General features: G+C 38.0%; 1 protein-coding gene across 3 annotated transcripts in view; it reads left to right on the top strand.

The window, feature by feature from the left end:
- The window catches only part of LOC115217147 (1-phosphatidylinositol 4,5-bisphosphate phosphodiesterase classes I and II-like), a 127,571-nt gene continuing 112,675 nt past the window's right edge, over positions 1-14,896 (top strand). The window contains exon 1 of one of the 3 annotated variants that reach the window (XM_036507256.1): positions 1-18. The gene's annotated coding sequence lies outside the window, so the exon portion shown is untranslated. Of the gene's footprint in view, positions 19-10,470; positions 10,638-14,896 lie in introns of those variants that run through there. The other 2 variants (XM_036507254.1, XM_036507255.1) reach the window with 2 other exon arrangements.

The raw sequence follows: 14,896 nt of genomic DNA, 5'->3' as shown, positions 1-14,896 counted from the left end.
TAAATTTTTTTTTAAATCGTTGACTCATCGTAGACATTTTTAGAGTTACTTCCCTTATATAATAGCGAAAAAAATGCATTAAAATGGAAAAAAATGATGGTAAATTTTTTTTTAAATCGTTGACTCATCGTAGACATTTTTAGAGTTACTTCCCTTATATAATAGCGAAAAAAATGCATTAAAATGGAAAAAAATGATGGTAAATTTTTTTTTAAATCGTTGACTCATCGTAGACATTTTTAGAGTTACTTCCCTTATATAATAGCGAAAAAAATGCATTAAAATGGAAAAAAATGATGGTAAATTTTTTTTTAAAATCATAGACTCATCGTAGACGCACGCTAGTACCCAGAAGGGCTTGATATGACTCACGACTATAAGATACTCGGTTTTGGTTAAACTGCACCGCAAAATGTGGGAGTAGTTAGGAATCTAAATCATAGAAGACAGACACACAACCTCTCTTTTATATATAAAGATATACATGCTCACACAAGACCTGCATTAGACTCCTCACTTGTATTATTATCAAACCAAGAATCTAACTAGGGTCCTCCAGAAGCACTTACATAGCTTTACCTGCCATCTTGGGTCTTCTGGATACCAATGCCTCCCGATTTTCTGAGACCCTTGCCCTACCCCTCCTGTATTTATAGCCCTTTAGAACAGCTTTCATTTCTCCTTCACGTTACCCATTTTTGTCTTATCTTGCAGCCCTAAGGCTTTTTTGCTGCATATATATTACTAGCAGCTAAGCCCAGTTTCACCCAGTCTGTTTGGATGATGTGGGTGTGATCGTTTTCAGTCAGGCATAATCTATAACAGCATTTCTTAACCTTATCATTTCGAGTCCCCTGTTTCGATTGGAGCCTCCAGCTCCAGCTGTATACTCTCTTTTACTCTTTTACTTGTTTCAGTCATTTGACTGCAGCCATGCTGGAGCACCGCCTTTAGTAGATCAAATTGACCCCGGGACTTATTCTTTGTAAGCCCAGTGCTTATTCTATCGGTCTTTTTTGCCGTACCGCTAAGTGACGGTGACGTAAACACGCCAGCATTGGTTGTCAAGCAATGCTAGGGGGACAAACACTGACACACAAACACACACACGCATATATATATATATACATATATACGACGGGCTTCTTTTCAGTTTCCATCTACCAAATCCACTCACAAGGCTTTGGTCGACCTGAGGCTATAGTAGAAGACACTTGCGCAAGGTGACACGCAGTGGGACTGAACCCAGAACCATGTGGTTGGTAAACAAGCTACTTACCACACAGCCACTCCTGCGCCTATGAAAATTTCTTTTAAAAAAGTTTTAATCGATTTTCTCGGTAAGTATGGGGGTTAGGAAAAAAATACAAACTGCATTCCAATCTATGCACCCGTCTCCACATGTGTGCCCTTTTTCACGTGAATCCACCCAGCCGTTTGGCTGTGAACCTCAAGACAAAAAAGAATACAACGCTCGCCCATGTCCAATTTATATTATAAATTATCATTTTAATTGTTTTCCCATGCCCTAAGCCCTTATTCTCTTTATTGTTTTGTCCACCATCCATTTACTAACAATCTTGTCTTGAACCTGTCTCATCTTGGTATGTTTTGGTTCCATTCCCTGCAAGTTTCTTGCTGGTCATGCTGGGGCCCTGCCTTGAAGAGTTTTGTTGAACAAATTTTCTGCTGTTTATTTTTAAAGCCTGGTACTAATTCGGTCTCTTTTGCTGAACTGTTAAGTTATAGGGGACATAAACCAGTACCTGTTGTCAAGTAGAAGTGACACACACACACACACACATGACAGGCATCTTTTAGTTTCTATCAACCAAATCCATTAACAAGGCTGTGGTTGGCCTGGGGCCATAACTGAAGACACTTTCCTAAGGTGCCATGCAGTGGGACTGAACCCAAAGCTGTGAAGTTATGAAGCAAGCTTCTTACCACGTGCTATTTATCTGGAAGCATCCTGCATAAGATACAGCTTGTACATAGCAAAGCCTTATGTGGAGGCATATGGCTTAGTGGTTAGAATGTTAGACTCATGACGGTAAGATTGTGGTTTCGATTCCTGGACTGGGTGACGCATTGTGTTCTTGAGCAAAACACTTCATTTCACATTGCTCCAGTCCACTCAGCTGGCAAAAATGAGTAATCATGCAATAGACCAGTGTCTTGTCCAGGTGAGGATTATACATGCCATGGAAACTGAGAAACTGGCCCTTATGAATCAAGAAGGTAACTTTATCATTTTGTGGAGGCACATGGTTTAGTTAAGTCAAATTAGCAAATACAATCATTCATCAACAGATGCTTGTGTAGTATACTTAGAATTAGATGGCCCGAACAAATAAGCAATATGGAGCTATGGCAAAGAACAAATGAAGTTTTGATTAGGGAGCAAATATTTAAGAAAAAAGTGGAAGTGGATTGGTAGCACAATTAGGAAAGTCACACCAAATGTAGCGAAAAGTGCTTTACAGTGGAAACTAGATGGATATTGAAGGAGAAGTAGGCCTAAGAACGCGTGGCGGAGATCAACACAAAAGGAACTAGAGAAAGGGGGACATTCATGGCAGAGTATAAATACAGAAGCCAAAAATTATGTGACATAGAATTCAACTATAAGTGGCCTATACACCGCGTTGGAGGGTTAAAGGCATAAAAAAACAAAGAAAGACATGGTTTAGTGGTTAGGGTGTTAGACTCATGATTATAAAATTGTGGTTTCAATTCCTGGACTGGGTGATGTGTTGTGTTCTTGAGCAAAACACTTCATTTCACATTGCTCCAGTCCACTCAGCTGGCAAAAATGAGTAATCCTGTAACAAACCGGTGTCCCATCCAGGTGGGAAATATATACACCACTGAAACCGGGAAACTGGCCCTTATGATTCAGTATGACACCAGATGGTAACTTTACCTCTTTTTTATTATAGCAAAGCTTATCTATTTGATTGCACATTGGTATGTGAACCCTTTATAAGTTTTTTATACCTTGCATTATTTTCCATAATTAAAAAAAAAAAAATCAAACCTAGTGCCCCATTTATTACTGGTAATGATTTTTTTTTACTTTCATGTCCCACATACTGTTACTTTCCATTCCAAAAGCCTAGTATTTGGTAGATTCTCGACCACTTGCTATTGTTGTTGCTGTTGTTGTTGTTGATGTACAAAAGCTGATTAGTTCCCAGGTTAATTAACACACTCCACTTCCTGACCTTGAGCTCAAACTATCAGCACACCAATCAGAGCCACCTATAAAAGCAGGTGCCTCATTGTTCAGAATATCAAAATATTTCAGGTTGAAACTAATTTGTCACAACCTATCACATAACTTCCTAATTATAATGAATTATTTCATTACTGTTGTGGTGGTGGTGGTGGCGGCAGTGATGCTGATGGGGAGGAGAGGACTAATCTGGGAGTTGACCAAGTCAGTATACAAGATTTGTGATGGCAACACACATGCACATACATATAAACCTGTGTACACACACACACGCGCACACACTTATATAAATACACACACATACGTACATAGTGATGGCATACATATGAATGAGCAATTGTGTTTATACGTCAACATATAGACAAAGGCCCAAGCACTCATACTCACACACGCACTCATACACACACACACACACGCACATATAGACCCAAGCAATCACACACAGACACATATACACACATAAGTGCACACATATTCACCAAGGTACGCTCTGACGTATGGAGAAGGATAGAAAAATTGAGTGAATCGTGTGTGTGTGTGTGTGGAGCAGAGAGAGAGAGAGAGAGGTAAGAGGGGTGAAGGGATAGGATTACTGTAGATTATATAACGAAGCTGGCAAAGTAAGATTAATGGATTAATGAGCAATTAAGAACGATGACTTTTAATGACTGCTACTACGAACAGTTCAACATTTGATAAACTTCCCAGTTTTCTCTCTTTTTTTAATCTCTATCATCTTTGTTTCTGCTTGTTTGTTAGGACATAACAGAATACAACAGATATAGATATAGAAATGTGTGTGTGTGTGTGTATATATATATATATATACTTTACAGTATGTTACCAGTTTTTGTAGGTGCTACTACAATACCTTTTACAATTTTCAAATTAATTTTTATATACAATTCTTTTATTGCTGAAAGGAAGAATTTATATTATATATACTTTTTATAGTGTGGAGGCACATCACCTAGTGGTTGGAGCAGTGGATTTATGGTCGAGGGATCTTGGGTTTGAATCTCAGACTGGGTGATGCGGTGTATAGGCCACTTATAGTTGAATTCAGTATGTGACCTCGTGAAGACCACTTGCATTTTTTTTCCCTCTGTCCTCCCACCTCGGGATCTTTCTTTCTCCTTTGTTTCCGACGAAAGCTCCCTTTTTTCCTGAGCGCCCAATAATACTTTATTTGTTCCACATCCTCGCGTTGTTGTCTTTTTGTTTTCTTGGTTGGATTAACTTTATATATATATATATATATATATATATATGTATATATTTAAATTTTATTTATGCACCCTTTTCAAGCTCATGGTCCTGGCTTCCTGGTTTCTATGGCATATGTGTTCCCTGCTAGCTGGACGGGATGCCAGTCCATCGCAGCGTTACTCAAGAAACAGGAAGAAAGAGTGAGAGAAAGTTGGGGCGAAAGAGTACAACAGGTTGTAGAGCTTATAGGTGTTTTCGTTCAATAAACAAACACAACGCTCGGTTTGGGAATCGAAACTGCGATCCTCCGACCGCGTGTCCACTGCCCTAACAACTGGGCCATTGTGCCTCCACACACACACACACACACTCATATATATATATATATATATATATATATATATATATTATATATATATATATATATACATATATATATATGTATATATATATATATATATGTATGTATATATATATGAGAGGCTTTGGTATCTAGAAGCTCAAAAAAGCAGGTAAGGCTATGTAAGTGCTACAAAAGGACCGCTGTTAGACTCCCGGTTTGAAAATAGTGTGAGTGAGGAGTCTAACGCAGGTCGTGTGTGAGCATGTATAGGTTAGATAAAATGAGACAACAAAGCCAAGGCAGTGTGAAATTTCCTGGACATTTTATAAAGAGAAGGGTAGTCTTACAGCTGTTTCAGGGATATAAAAGATATCCCATCATCAGAGATGATATGAGAGAGTTAAATAGAAGGAAATAGTAGAGTTCAATATAAGATGTTATTTTGTTGCCCACTATCCATTTGTAATAACAAAATATAAATTCCTACTGGAACTTACATACTATGGACAAGAAGCCTTTTTACCTATTCTACACAGCACATTCCTTGGATAATGAAACAACAAATTTAACATCCAACTTATATCTTTATCTTTATTTTTATATTTGTCTTTATACTTCTTATATCTCTCCCTTTCCAAAATAACTTCTTATACTGAACTCTATCATTTTCTTCTATTTAACTCTCTCATTTCATCTCTGATTATGGGATATCCTTTATATCTCTGAAACAGCTGTAAGGACTACCCCTCTCTTTATAAAATGTCCTAGAAATTTCACACTGTCTTGACTTTGTCTCATTTTATTTATTTAACCAATATATATAAGGGCCGGTTTCCCGGTTTCGTTGGTGTATAGGTTCCCCACCTGGACGGTACGCCGGTCCGTCGCAGGTGAGCTGCTAGATGCAGAATGAAGGAATGAGAGAAAGTTGTGGTAAAAAAGTCAGCAGAAATTCACCATTACCTTCTGCCGGAGTCGCATGGAGCTTAGGTGTTTCACTCATAAACACACACATCACCCAGTCTGAGATTCAAACCCAAGATCCCTCGACCATGAATCCACTGCTCCAACCACAAGGTGATGTGCCTCCACACTATAAAAAGTATATATAATATAAATTCTTCCTTTCAGCAATATAGAATTGTATATAAAAATTAATTTGAAAATTGTAAAAGGTATTGTAGTAGCACCTACAAAAACTGGTAAAAATAAAAGAAGGAACATTACAGTAATAAATAAAAAATCATACAAATAATCATCATCATCATCATCATCGTTTAACGTCCGCTTTCCATGCTAGCATGGGTTGGATGATTTTGACTGAGGGCTGGTGAACTAGATGGCTGCACCAGGCTCCAATCTTGATCTGGCATAGTTTCTACAGCTGGATGCCCTTCCTAATGCCAACCACTCCGAGAGTGTAGTGGGTGCTTTTTACATGCCACCGACACGGGGGCCAGTCAGGCAGTACTGGCACTGACCTCGCTTGAATCGTTTTACACATGCCACCAGCACAGGTGCCAGTAAGAGTAAGGCAATGTTGGTAACGATCACGCTTGAATGGTGCCCTTTTACGTGCCACGGCATGGGGGCCAGTCAGGCGGTACTGGCAATGACCTCGCTCAAATCTTTTTGCTCGCTTGAATCTTTTTGCTCACTCGAAGTTTTTTTACAAATAGACAGAGATATTCTGTTTGATTTCGTTTTCATCATCATCATCATTCAACATCCCTTTTGTCATGCTGGCGTGGGTTTGATGGTCCAACATGAACAGATGAGCCAGAGAGCAGTGCTGAGCTTCAATGCATGCTTTAGTATGGCTTCTAGGCAACACAGTGGTACAGGGGCAACCTTAGAATCTCTGAGGCCATTCTCATACACCAAAAGAAACTGAAAATCAACAACAGAAGAGAGTTACAGGAAGCTAGATGGTTGTTATTCCAACCAGTGACCTGAACAATAACAATAATAATAATAATAATAATAATAACAACATCGAAAAATACCTTAGGAATGAGAACCCAGGTTCGAAATTTCCCCAAGACACCTGAAGAAGGCTGGAGGGTATATCAGCCGAAATATTGTGTTAACAACAAACAAGATGAGGACAAATATCCGTCAAATGTAAATAATGTACAGAATTCCTCATCTCTTAAATATGGAACTGTATGTAACATACATGCCTGACTCTAGACTCCCTAAACAGATTTTCTTTGGTGAACTAGCTGTTGACTCTTGTTCATGAAGTGAACCAAAGAAGAGATACAAAGGCACTCTCAAGACAACATAAAAAAAAAAGTCTTACTAAAAGCAGTCATGCTCTGAATTTACTCCCTGTGGCTCAGTGCTGCCTATCCTGGAGTACAGCACTCCAGAGTACAGAAATGAGCAGAGAAATTAAAGAGAGAAGCGTTGCATGGAAGGCAACAACTTGACTGGGTCCTGACTGCTATTACTTTCACCCCTCGTAACCATAGATTTTATACCAATATTGGCCTAATAAACCACCTTAAGGATCCCCAACGTGTCAGCTGCTAATCTGGTCATCTTCAGAGACATGAAGGATGAACATCAATGACTGGTAATCATCTCACTTTCATATATATTGTATTTTTAATGCAGTATATCCACAGTAGCTTGCCTATTAACAATGTTTATACATTAAGTATGATTCATAGATGACTATTTTAGAGTAGGAAATACTCAGGAAGCTGATAACGAAGAGATTCCTTCTCTAAGCAAAGAGCAGATTGTATGATGCTTTTGTATAAAGTATGATGTTGCATGGTAGCAAAACGATGGATACTGAACAGTAAGGATACACAAAAGCTGGAAAGAAGTGAAGCATGTATGTCCAGCTGGATCTGGATGTTTAATGTAAATGTGCATCACAATGAGTTGCGATGAGGACTTCTGTACATTGTTTACATTATTTACATTGGACGGATATGTGTCCTCATCTTGTTTGTTTTTTACCATAATGTTTCGGCTGATTTACTCTCCAGCCTTCATCAGGTGTCCTGGTATAATTCTGAAACCAAACCTGGGGTTTTCATTCCTAAGGTATTTTTAGATAAATAATAATAATAATAATAATAATAATAATGATAATAATAAATTCCCTGATGTAGTACCAGGCAGTGGCTCTTGTGGCTTCTGATCTTAACTGATTGGAAGTGTTATTATGTACATTGTTTTGTCTTCCTAGTTTGATTTGACTTGGTTTCTATGGCTTGATGCCCTTCCTAACACCAAACACTTTACAGTGTGTGCCAGGTGCTTTTAATGTGCCACCAGCATGAGCTCTTTTACATGGCACAAATGCTTTTTATGTGGCACCAGCACAGAACTCCTGCAGGCCAATCTTCTTCATCATGAGGATGTGGATTTAACACTTTTGCTGAGGAGGATGGGTCTTCTAGAGTACAAGGTGCCAGGTATCTTGGCTCCTTGTCATCTCATCCAAAAGGTTCAGCATTCTGAGGTTGTCCTTCAGTACAGTGTCCCATATCTTCCTAGGTCTCCTTCTTCCACAAGTTCCATCCACTTTGAGTAAACAGCACTTCTTCATGGAGCATTTGGCATCCATCTACTTAATATAACTGAGCCAGCACAGTCTTGATAATGGCGATGATGATGATGATAATGATGGTGATAATATAGACCAGTATTTGTTCAGACTGAATATCTGCTACACTAATCTGACCTGTGAAGAAGGTGGGAGGATCTACAAAGGTCAACACCACCAGTCCAACTCTCTTCACAAATTTAAAGCAACAGTAGTTAAACTTGATCTACTAGAAATACCAGCCAAATCTCTCTCAAATCATATTTTATTGTCTTCAATAATAGAAAAAAGGAAGGGCATATTATATAATGTTGCCCTTTTGTCTCTGAATAAAATATGTAATGGTGATGACAAGGATAATTTTGAGCACAGATTAGCTTGATCAGGGCTCACCTAGGGCTAAAATAAATATGCAACACCAACATCAGGGTTTCTCAACCAGGGTTCATATGGCTTTTGGGGGTCCATTTAAGATTATTTTATTAAAATTTATGAGCAGTAAGTAGCTTATAATTCTATGATACCCCAAATATTTTAACAATTTCTTTTATACAATTCCTAAAATATTTAATAACAAGAACACTCAGAGAGCACAAACCTCAGCCAAGGCAACACCAATGTCCTCTCAATGATTAGCTGGAGATGATTTTTAGAACAAGAATACCTGAAATAAACTCGACTGCTCTCACAAATGAGAATGCTTAAAATGAACCCGACTGCTCTCAAAAATTAAGTGAAAAAAATGGAAAAATAATCCAGAATCCTTGTCTGGTACAGGATCGATCCCAAAATCTAATCAGTTTGTGCCAATCATAAAGCCAGGAGGCACATGGCCTAGTGGTTAGAGCAGCAGACTCGCGGTCGAGGGATTGCGGGTTCGAATCTCAGACCGGCCAATGTGTGTGTTTATGAGCAAAACACCTAGGCTCTACGCAGCTCCGGCAGAAGGTAATGGTGAACTTCTACTGTCTCTTTCGCTACAACTTTCTCTCTCTTTTCTCCTGCATCTAGCAGTTCACCTGCGACGGACCAGCGTCCTATCCAGGTGGGGAAACCAATACGCCAAGGAAACCGGGAAACTGGCCCTTATGAGCCAGGCATGGCTCGAGAAAGAACAAACAACAACAAAAATCATAAAGCCAAACATTCCTGGAAGTTTCATCAGAATCCATCCAGTGGTTCTTGAGATATCTTGTCCACGGACAAACAAACAAACAAACAAACACAACTGAAAACAATACCTCTGCCTTTGCTAAGGCGGAGATAATTAAGATATAATATGATTTTCTTAAATATCGAATGGCTATGAGGGTAGATCCAAGTGAAATAAGAATCATAGGGGTCTGTAGGTTGAATATGGTTGAGAATCCCTGATCTACAATCATAAATAAGTCAAGATTTTTCTTCAGCCACATTTGTTTGGTTCACTTGGACCAGACCTGCTGCTGCTGTTGTTGATGCTGCTGCTGCTGCTGCTAATGCTGCTGCTGTGGCTGCTGCAAGTGCTGCCATCCCTACCAAGCAGCTGGGTGTGGACATTCAAATTATTAGATTTAACACTCTCATCCACCCCCCCACCCCCCACCCATTAAACTGCCACCGACACTCCTTCACAGATCAATAATAAAACACCAACGGATGTGTCTGCATGTGAAGTGACCTTGTGTACATGTATGTATGTATATGTGTGTGTGTATGTATGTATGATGCACATTATGTGTGTGTGTGTGCATGTGTGTATGTCTACATGTGGTTGTGTGCATGTGTAACAAATTTCTTTCTTTCGCTCCCGCTTTCTTTTCTCTACCTCTCACTCCTCCTCCCCTCTTTCTCTCTCTCTGTCACTCTTGTCTCTATCTTTCATCTCTACAAACCCCTGCTTCCTCTTCCTTCTACCAACCTCTAACACGTATATCCCTCATTCTGTCTCCGCTATTCCCTCCCCCCTTCACCTTACCCCAATTTTCATCTCACACCCCCTCACTCTTCAATGCTCTCTGTCATTCTCTCTCTCTCTCTCTCTCTCTCTCCATTTTCCACCTTTCCTTTCTTTTCCACTTCTCTTAATCTTGACTCTTAATCTCCACTCCCCTTCTAACATCACTACCACCACCACCCCTCTCCCCATCTCCACCATCCGTCTTGCCTCATTCTGTTTTTAATGTTTAAACTGTCTCCATCATCCTGCAATAATGTGCATTTTGAAGAGATAGATTGCACCTATCTATGGAACCTATACTTTGGTAGCCGCGGTTGAAGAACCAGTGTACGGAGTTATAGTATCTATCTTTCTATTAGTTTGACTTTCCCTCTTTTCACCTGTCTATCTGTCTATCTATCCATCTATTTGTCTGTCTATCTAGTTACTTTATCTTTCTATCTATCTATCTGCCTATCTATCTATCTATCTATCTGCCTATCTATCTATCTATCTATCTGCCTATCTATCTATCTATCTATCTATCTATCTATCTATCTATCTATCTATCTGCCTATCTATCTATCTATCTATCTGCCTATCTATCTATCTATCTATCTATCTATCTATCTGCCTATCTATCTATCTATCTGCCTATCTATCTATCTATCTATCTATCTATCTATCTATCTATCTATCTATCTATCTATCTATCTGCCTATCTATCTGCCTATCTATCTGCCTATCTATCTATCTATCTATCTATCTATCTATCTATCTATCTATCTATCTATCTATCTATTTATCTATCTATCTTATCTAACTTCCAAACTATCAGCCTATATATTTGTCTATTTGGTTATCTATCTATCTATCTTTCTATTTATCTATATCTATCTGTATATATACATGTATAAAAATTTTACACAAACATGCATATATATATATATATCTATATATATATATATATAATATATATATTATATATACACAAACACATGCACATATATATATATATATACACATACATACATGCATGCACTCACACACATATATACATATACACACATACAAATATACATACACACAACACACATTCGTGTACATATGTGTATAAAAACACACACACACATATGTTTATTATTAAATACACACACACACACATGTGCACACACGCACACACACACACATACCTGTTGGTATGAATAAAACAATGCATGGAATAAATGACTGCAATATTGCCATAAAACAACAACAACAACAACAACAGAAACAAGAACAACAAAAACTGCTGATTGTTCATTCAGTGTTGAAGCAGGTCTCTTCCAGTTGCTATGTATATATATATAGTGTATATGGAGAGAAAAGGTTGGCTGGTTGGATACGTCTGTGGCTTTTTAACGAGAAAAATACACCTAATTGCACTGGCTGGCTAAACATCATTATATAAATATATTTGTTAATTATCTATCTGTCTGTCTATCTATCTATCTATCTATCTATCTATCTATCTATCTATCTATCTATCTATATCTATCTATCTATCTATCTATCTATCTATCTATCAATCTATCTATCTATCAATCAATCTATCTATCTATATCTATCTATCTATCCATCTATCTATCTATCAATCTATCTATCTATATCTATCTATCTATCCATCTATCTATCTACCTGACTGTCTGTATGTCAATCTATTGGTCTGTCTGTGTATCTGTCTTTCTCTTTCTATCAATTTTTCCCTTTCTATATATGTATGTATGCATGTATATATATATATATATATATATATTATATATATATATATAATATATATATATCGGTGCCCTAGCATGGCCACAGCTCGTGAGCTGAAACTAGAATCAATCAATCATATATATATATATATATATATATGTATGCATGTGTGTGTATACATATATATATATATATATCTCCTACCCATGCATGCATGGAAGATGGACGTTAAACAATGATGATGATGATGGTATATATACATACATATGCACACAAACACAAGCACACATATTAAGAAAGCAAATGAGCAGAAAATGAAGACAACATGGGAGGGACAAGTGTTGCATTAGTTTAATGCTTATATATATATATATATATATATATACACACACACACATATATATACACATATATATAATATGTATATTTACATAAGTATAAATGTTCAATATCTTATTATTCGTTGAAACCAATAATTTTCATACATTTTAACTTTCTCTCTGCCTTCTGTTCCTTTCTTATCATTATTGTTGTTGTTGTTGTTGATTTTGTTGTTATCATTATATTTTATTATTATTATTTTTGTCCGTCTTTATGTTCTGAGTTCAAATTCTGCCAAGGTCAACTTTGCTTTTCATACTTTCGGGGTCGATGAATGAAGTACCAGTTGAGTACTGAGGTCAATGTTATTGACTATTCCCCCCCCCCAATTTCAGACCTTGTGCCTTTAGTAGAAAGGATTATCATTATTATTATTATTATTATTATTATTATTATTATTATTATTATTGAGTGAGAGAGCAGTTCATGCCATCAAAGTGACACTGGGGTAAAATATACGAAGCCCAATATACCCATCATGACTACCCGTCTCATAAGGGTACACCAGGCACATGCATCACAACCATATGTGCGCGACATGGTGATCTCATATCAAGATAAACAGCGCATCACCTTGCAGGTGGGGCCCAGTTGGAATTTTCTTCAGGTTGAGTAGCCCATCCTGCACAAAAGGTCCCTGAATAAGGGTTGTTTAAGGATGTTGAAAGAACCACCCATGTTTCCAGAGGTGAATTATTCAAACCCCAAAGAATCCCTCTCAACACATGGCATGATGCTCTCCCACACACTACTTCTGCTCGTGATCAGAGATGCACATATCGTCAGCCACTAAGGGACATGCTCAACTGGTTAAGGTCAAACAACTGACAAGCAAATCTGTGGTATTGAGCAGAATATTTGCTGTAGCCCATCTTTTATACCAAGACAAAACAATGTACATGATAACACTTCCAATCAGTTAAGATCAAAAGCCATGAGAGCCACTGCCTGGTACTGCATCAGGGCATATTATTATTATTATTATTATTATTATTATTATTATTATTATTATTATTATTATTATTATCATTATTATTATTATTAAGGTGGCAAGCTGGCAGAATCATTAGCACACAGGATGAAATGCTTAGTGGTATTTCATCTGTTGCTACATTCTGAGTTCAAATTCCACCGAGGTCGACTTTGCCTTTCATCCTATCGGGGTTGATAAATTAATTACCAGTGAAACACTGGGGTTGATGTAATTGACTGTGCCCCTTCCCCAAATTTCAGGCCTTGTGCCTTTAGTAGAAAGGATTATTATTATTGGTCCAACCCATGCTAGCATGGAAAGCGGACGTTAAACGATGACGATGATTATTATTATTATTAATATTATTATTATTATTACTATATGAAAACTCACAGCTTATTTTGCTGGGTATGATGGAAAGTGTCAGCTGTCCACAGCCAGTGGTAAGATGACACTGGTTTTAGTGGTCATGCTTCAAGAAACCTGCAAAGAATTTTTGCAGTTCCAAGCAATGCTGATTTTTGTAGGTGTTCTATCTTCAAACTTGCGCCAATCATTTCCAGTCATGTTGGTAGTTGGGTGATGATACTTCCAAGTGCACCAATTACTATTGGTATCACATCTACTCTCTTCATTGACCACAACCCTTATATTTTCCACTTCAAATCATCATCATCATCATATTATTATTATTATTATTATTGTTGTTGTTGTTGTTGTTGAGTGAGAGAGCAGTGCATGCCATCAAAGTGACACTGGGGTAAAATATACGAAGCCCAGTATACCCATCATGACTACCCGTCTGATAAGGGTACACTAGGCACATGCATCAGAACCATATGTGCACGACATGGTGATCTCATATCAAGATAAACAGCACAAATAATGCCTCATTGTAAATGGTGTTAGTGAACATGGCAATTTCCTCTGAGGTTTGCCTTTGGATCCTTTCTAGATGTCCTCTGCCATGCTGGTTTTGTGGATCGCCCAAAGCTTGTGGGGTTCACGCAAGCCACATATCATCAACATGATAGAAAACAGCTGGCACAGTTGACTTAGTGCTGTGTTGACTACTGTCTTCTCCAGTGTCTGGTCCCAGTGAGCATCGTCCTCCAGTAGTCCATGTTTGGCACAGGCTTCTCTATAGGTCATACAGACTTCCTATTATGTCTTCAAAAGTCTGTGAATGATGTAGGACCTCTGACAATTTGTAGCAGTAGATGCAGAAAGAAGCACTCCAGCTGATCAGGGTGCACAGTGTACACCTGTCCCATGGCTCAACTTCTGAAAAAAGCACCTTATTCTCAGCCCTCAATGCATGTTTCTTGCTTGCATCTGTTCCATCTATTGTGTGCCCAGGTATAGTACACGGGGTTCTCTACATACAGAAGCGTTCGGCAAACAGATCCCACTGGCATAATTTGAAGAAAACTGTCAAAGTGGTCTCTCATGGATTCAGAACTACGTTTTGAACATTGTCTTCAGTGAAATATATACCCTGGCCATTTTGAAGATGTACAGATTGA

Source organism: Octopus sinensis, linkage group LG11, assembly GCF_006345805.1.
Source record: "Octopus sinensis linkage group LG11, ASM634580v1, whole genome shotgun sequence".
NCBI classification, from domain to species: domain Eukaryota; kingdom Metazoa; phylum Mollusca; class Cephalopoda; order Octopoda; family Octopodidae; genus Octopus; species Octopus sinensis.
This window is presented reverse-complemented; position numbering and strand designations above follow the sequence as displayed.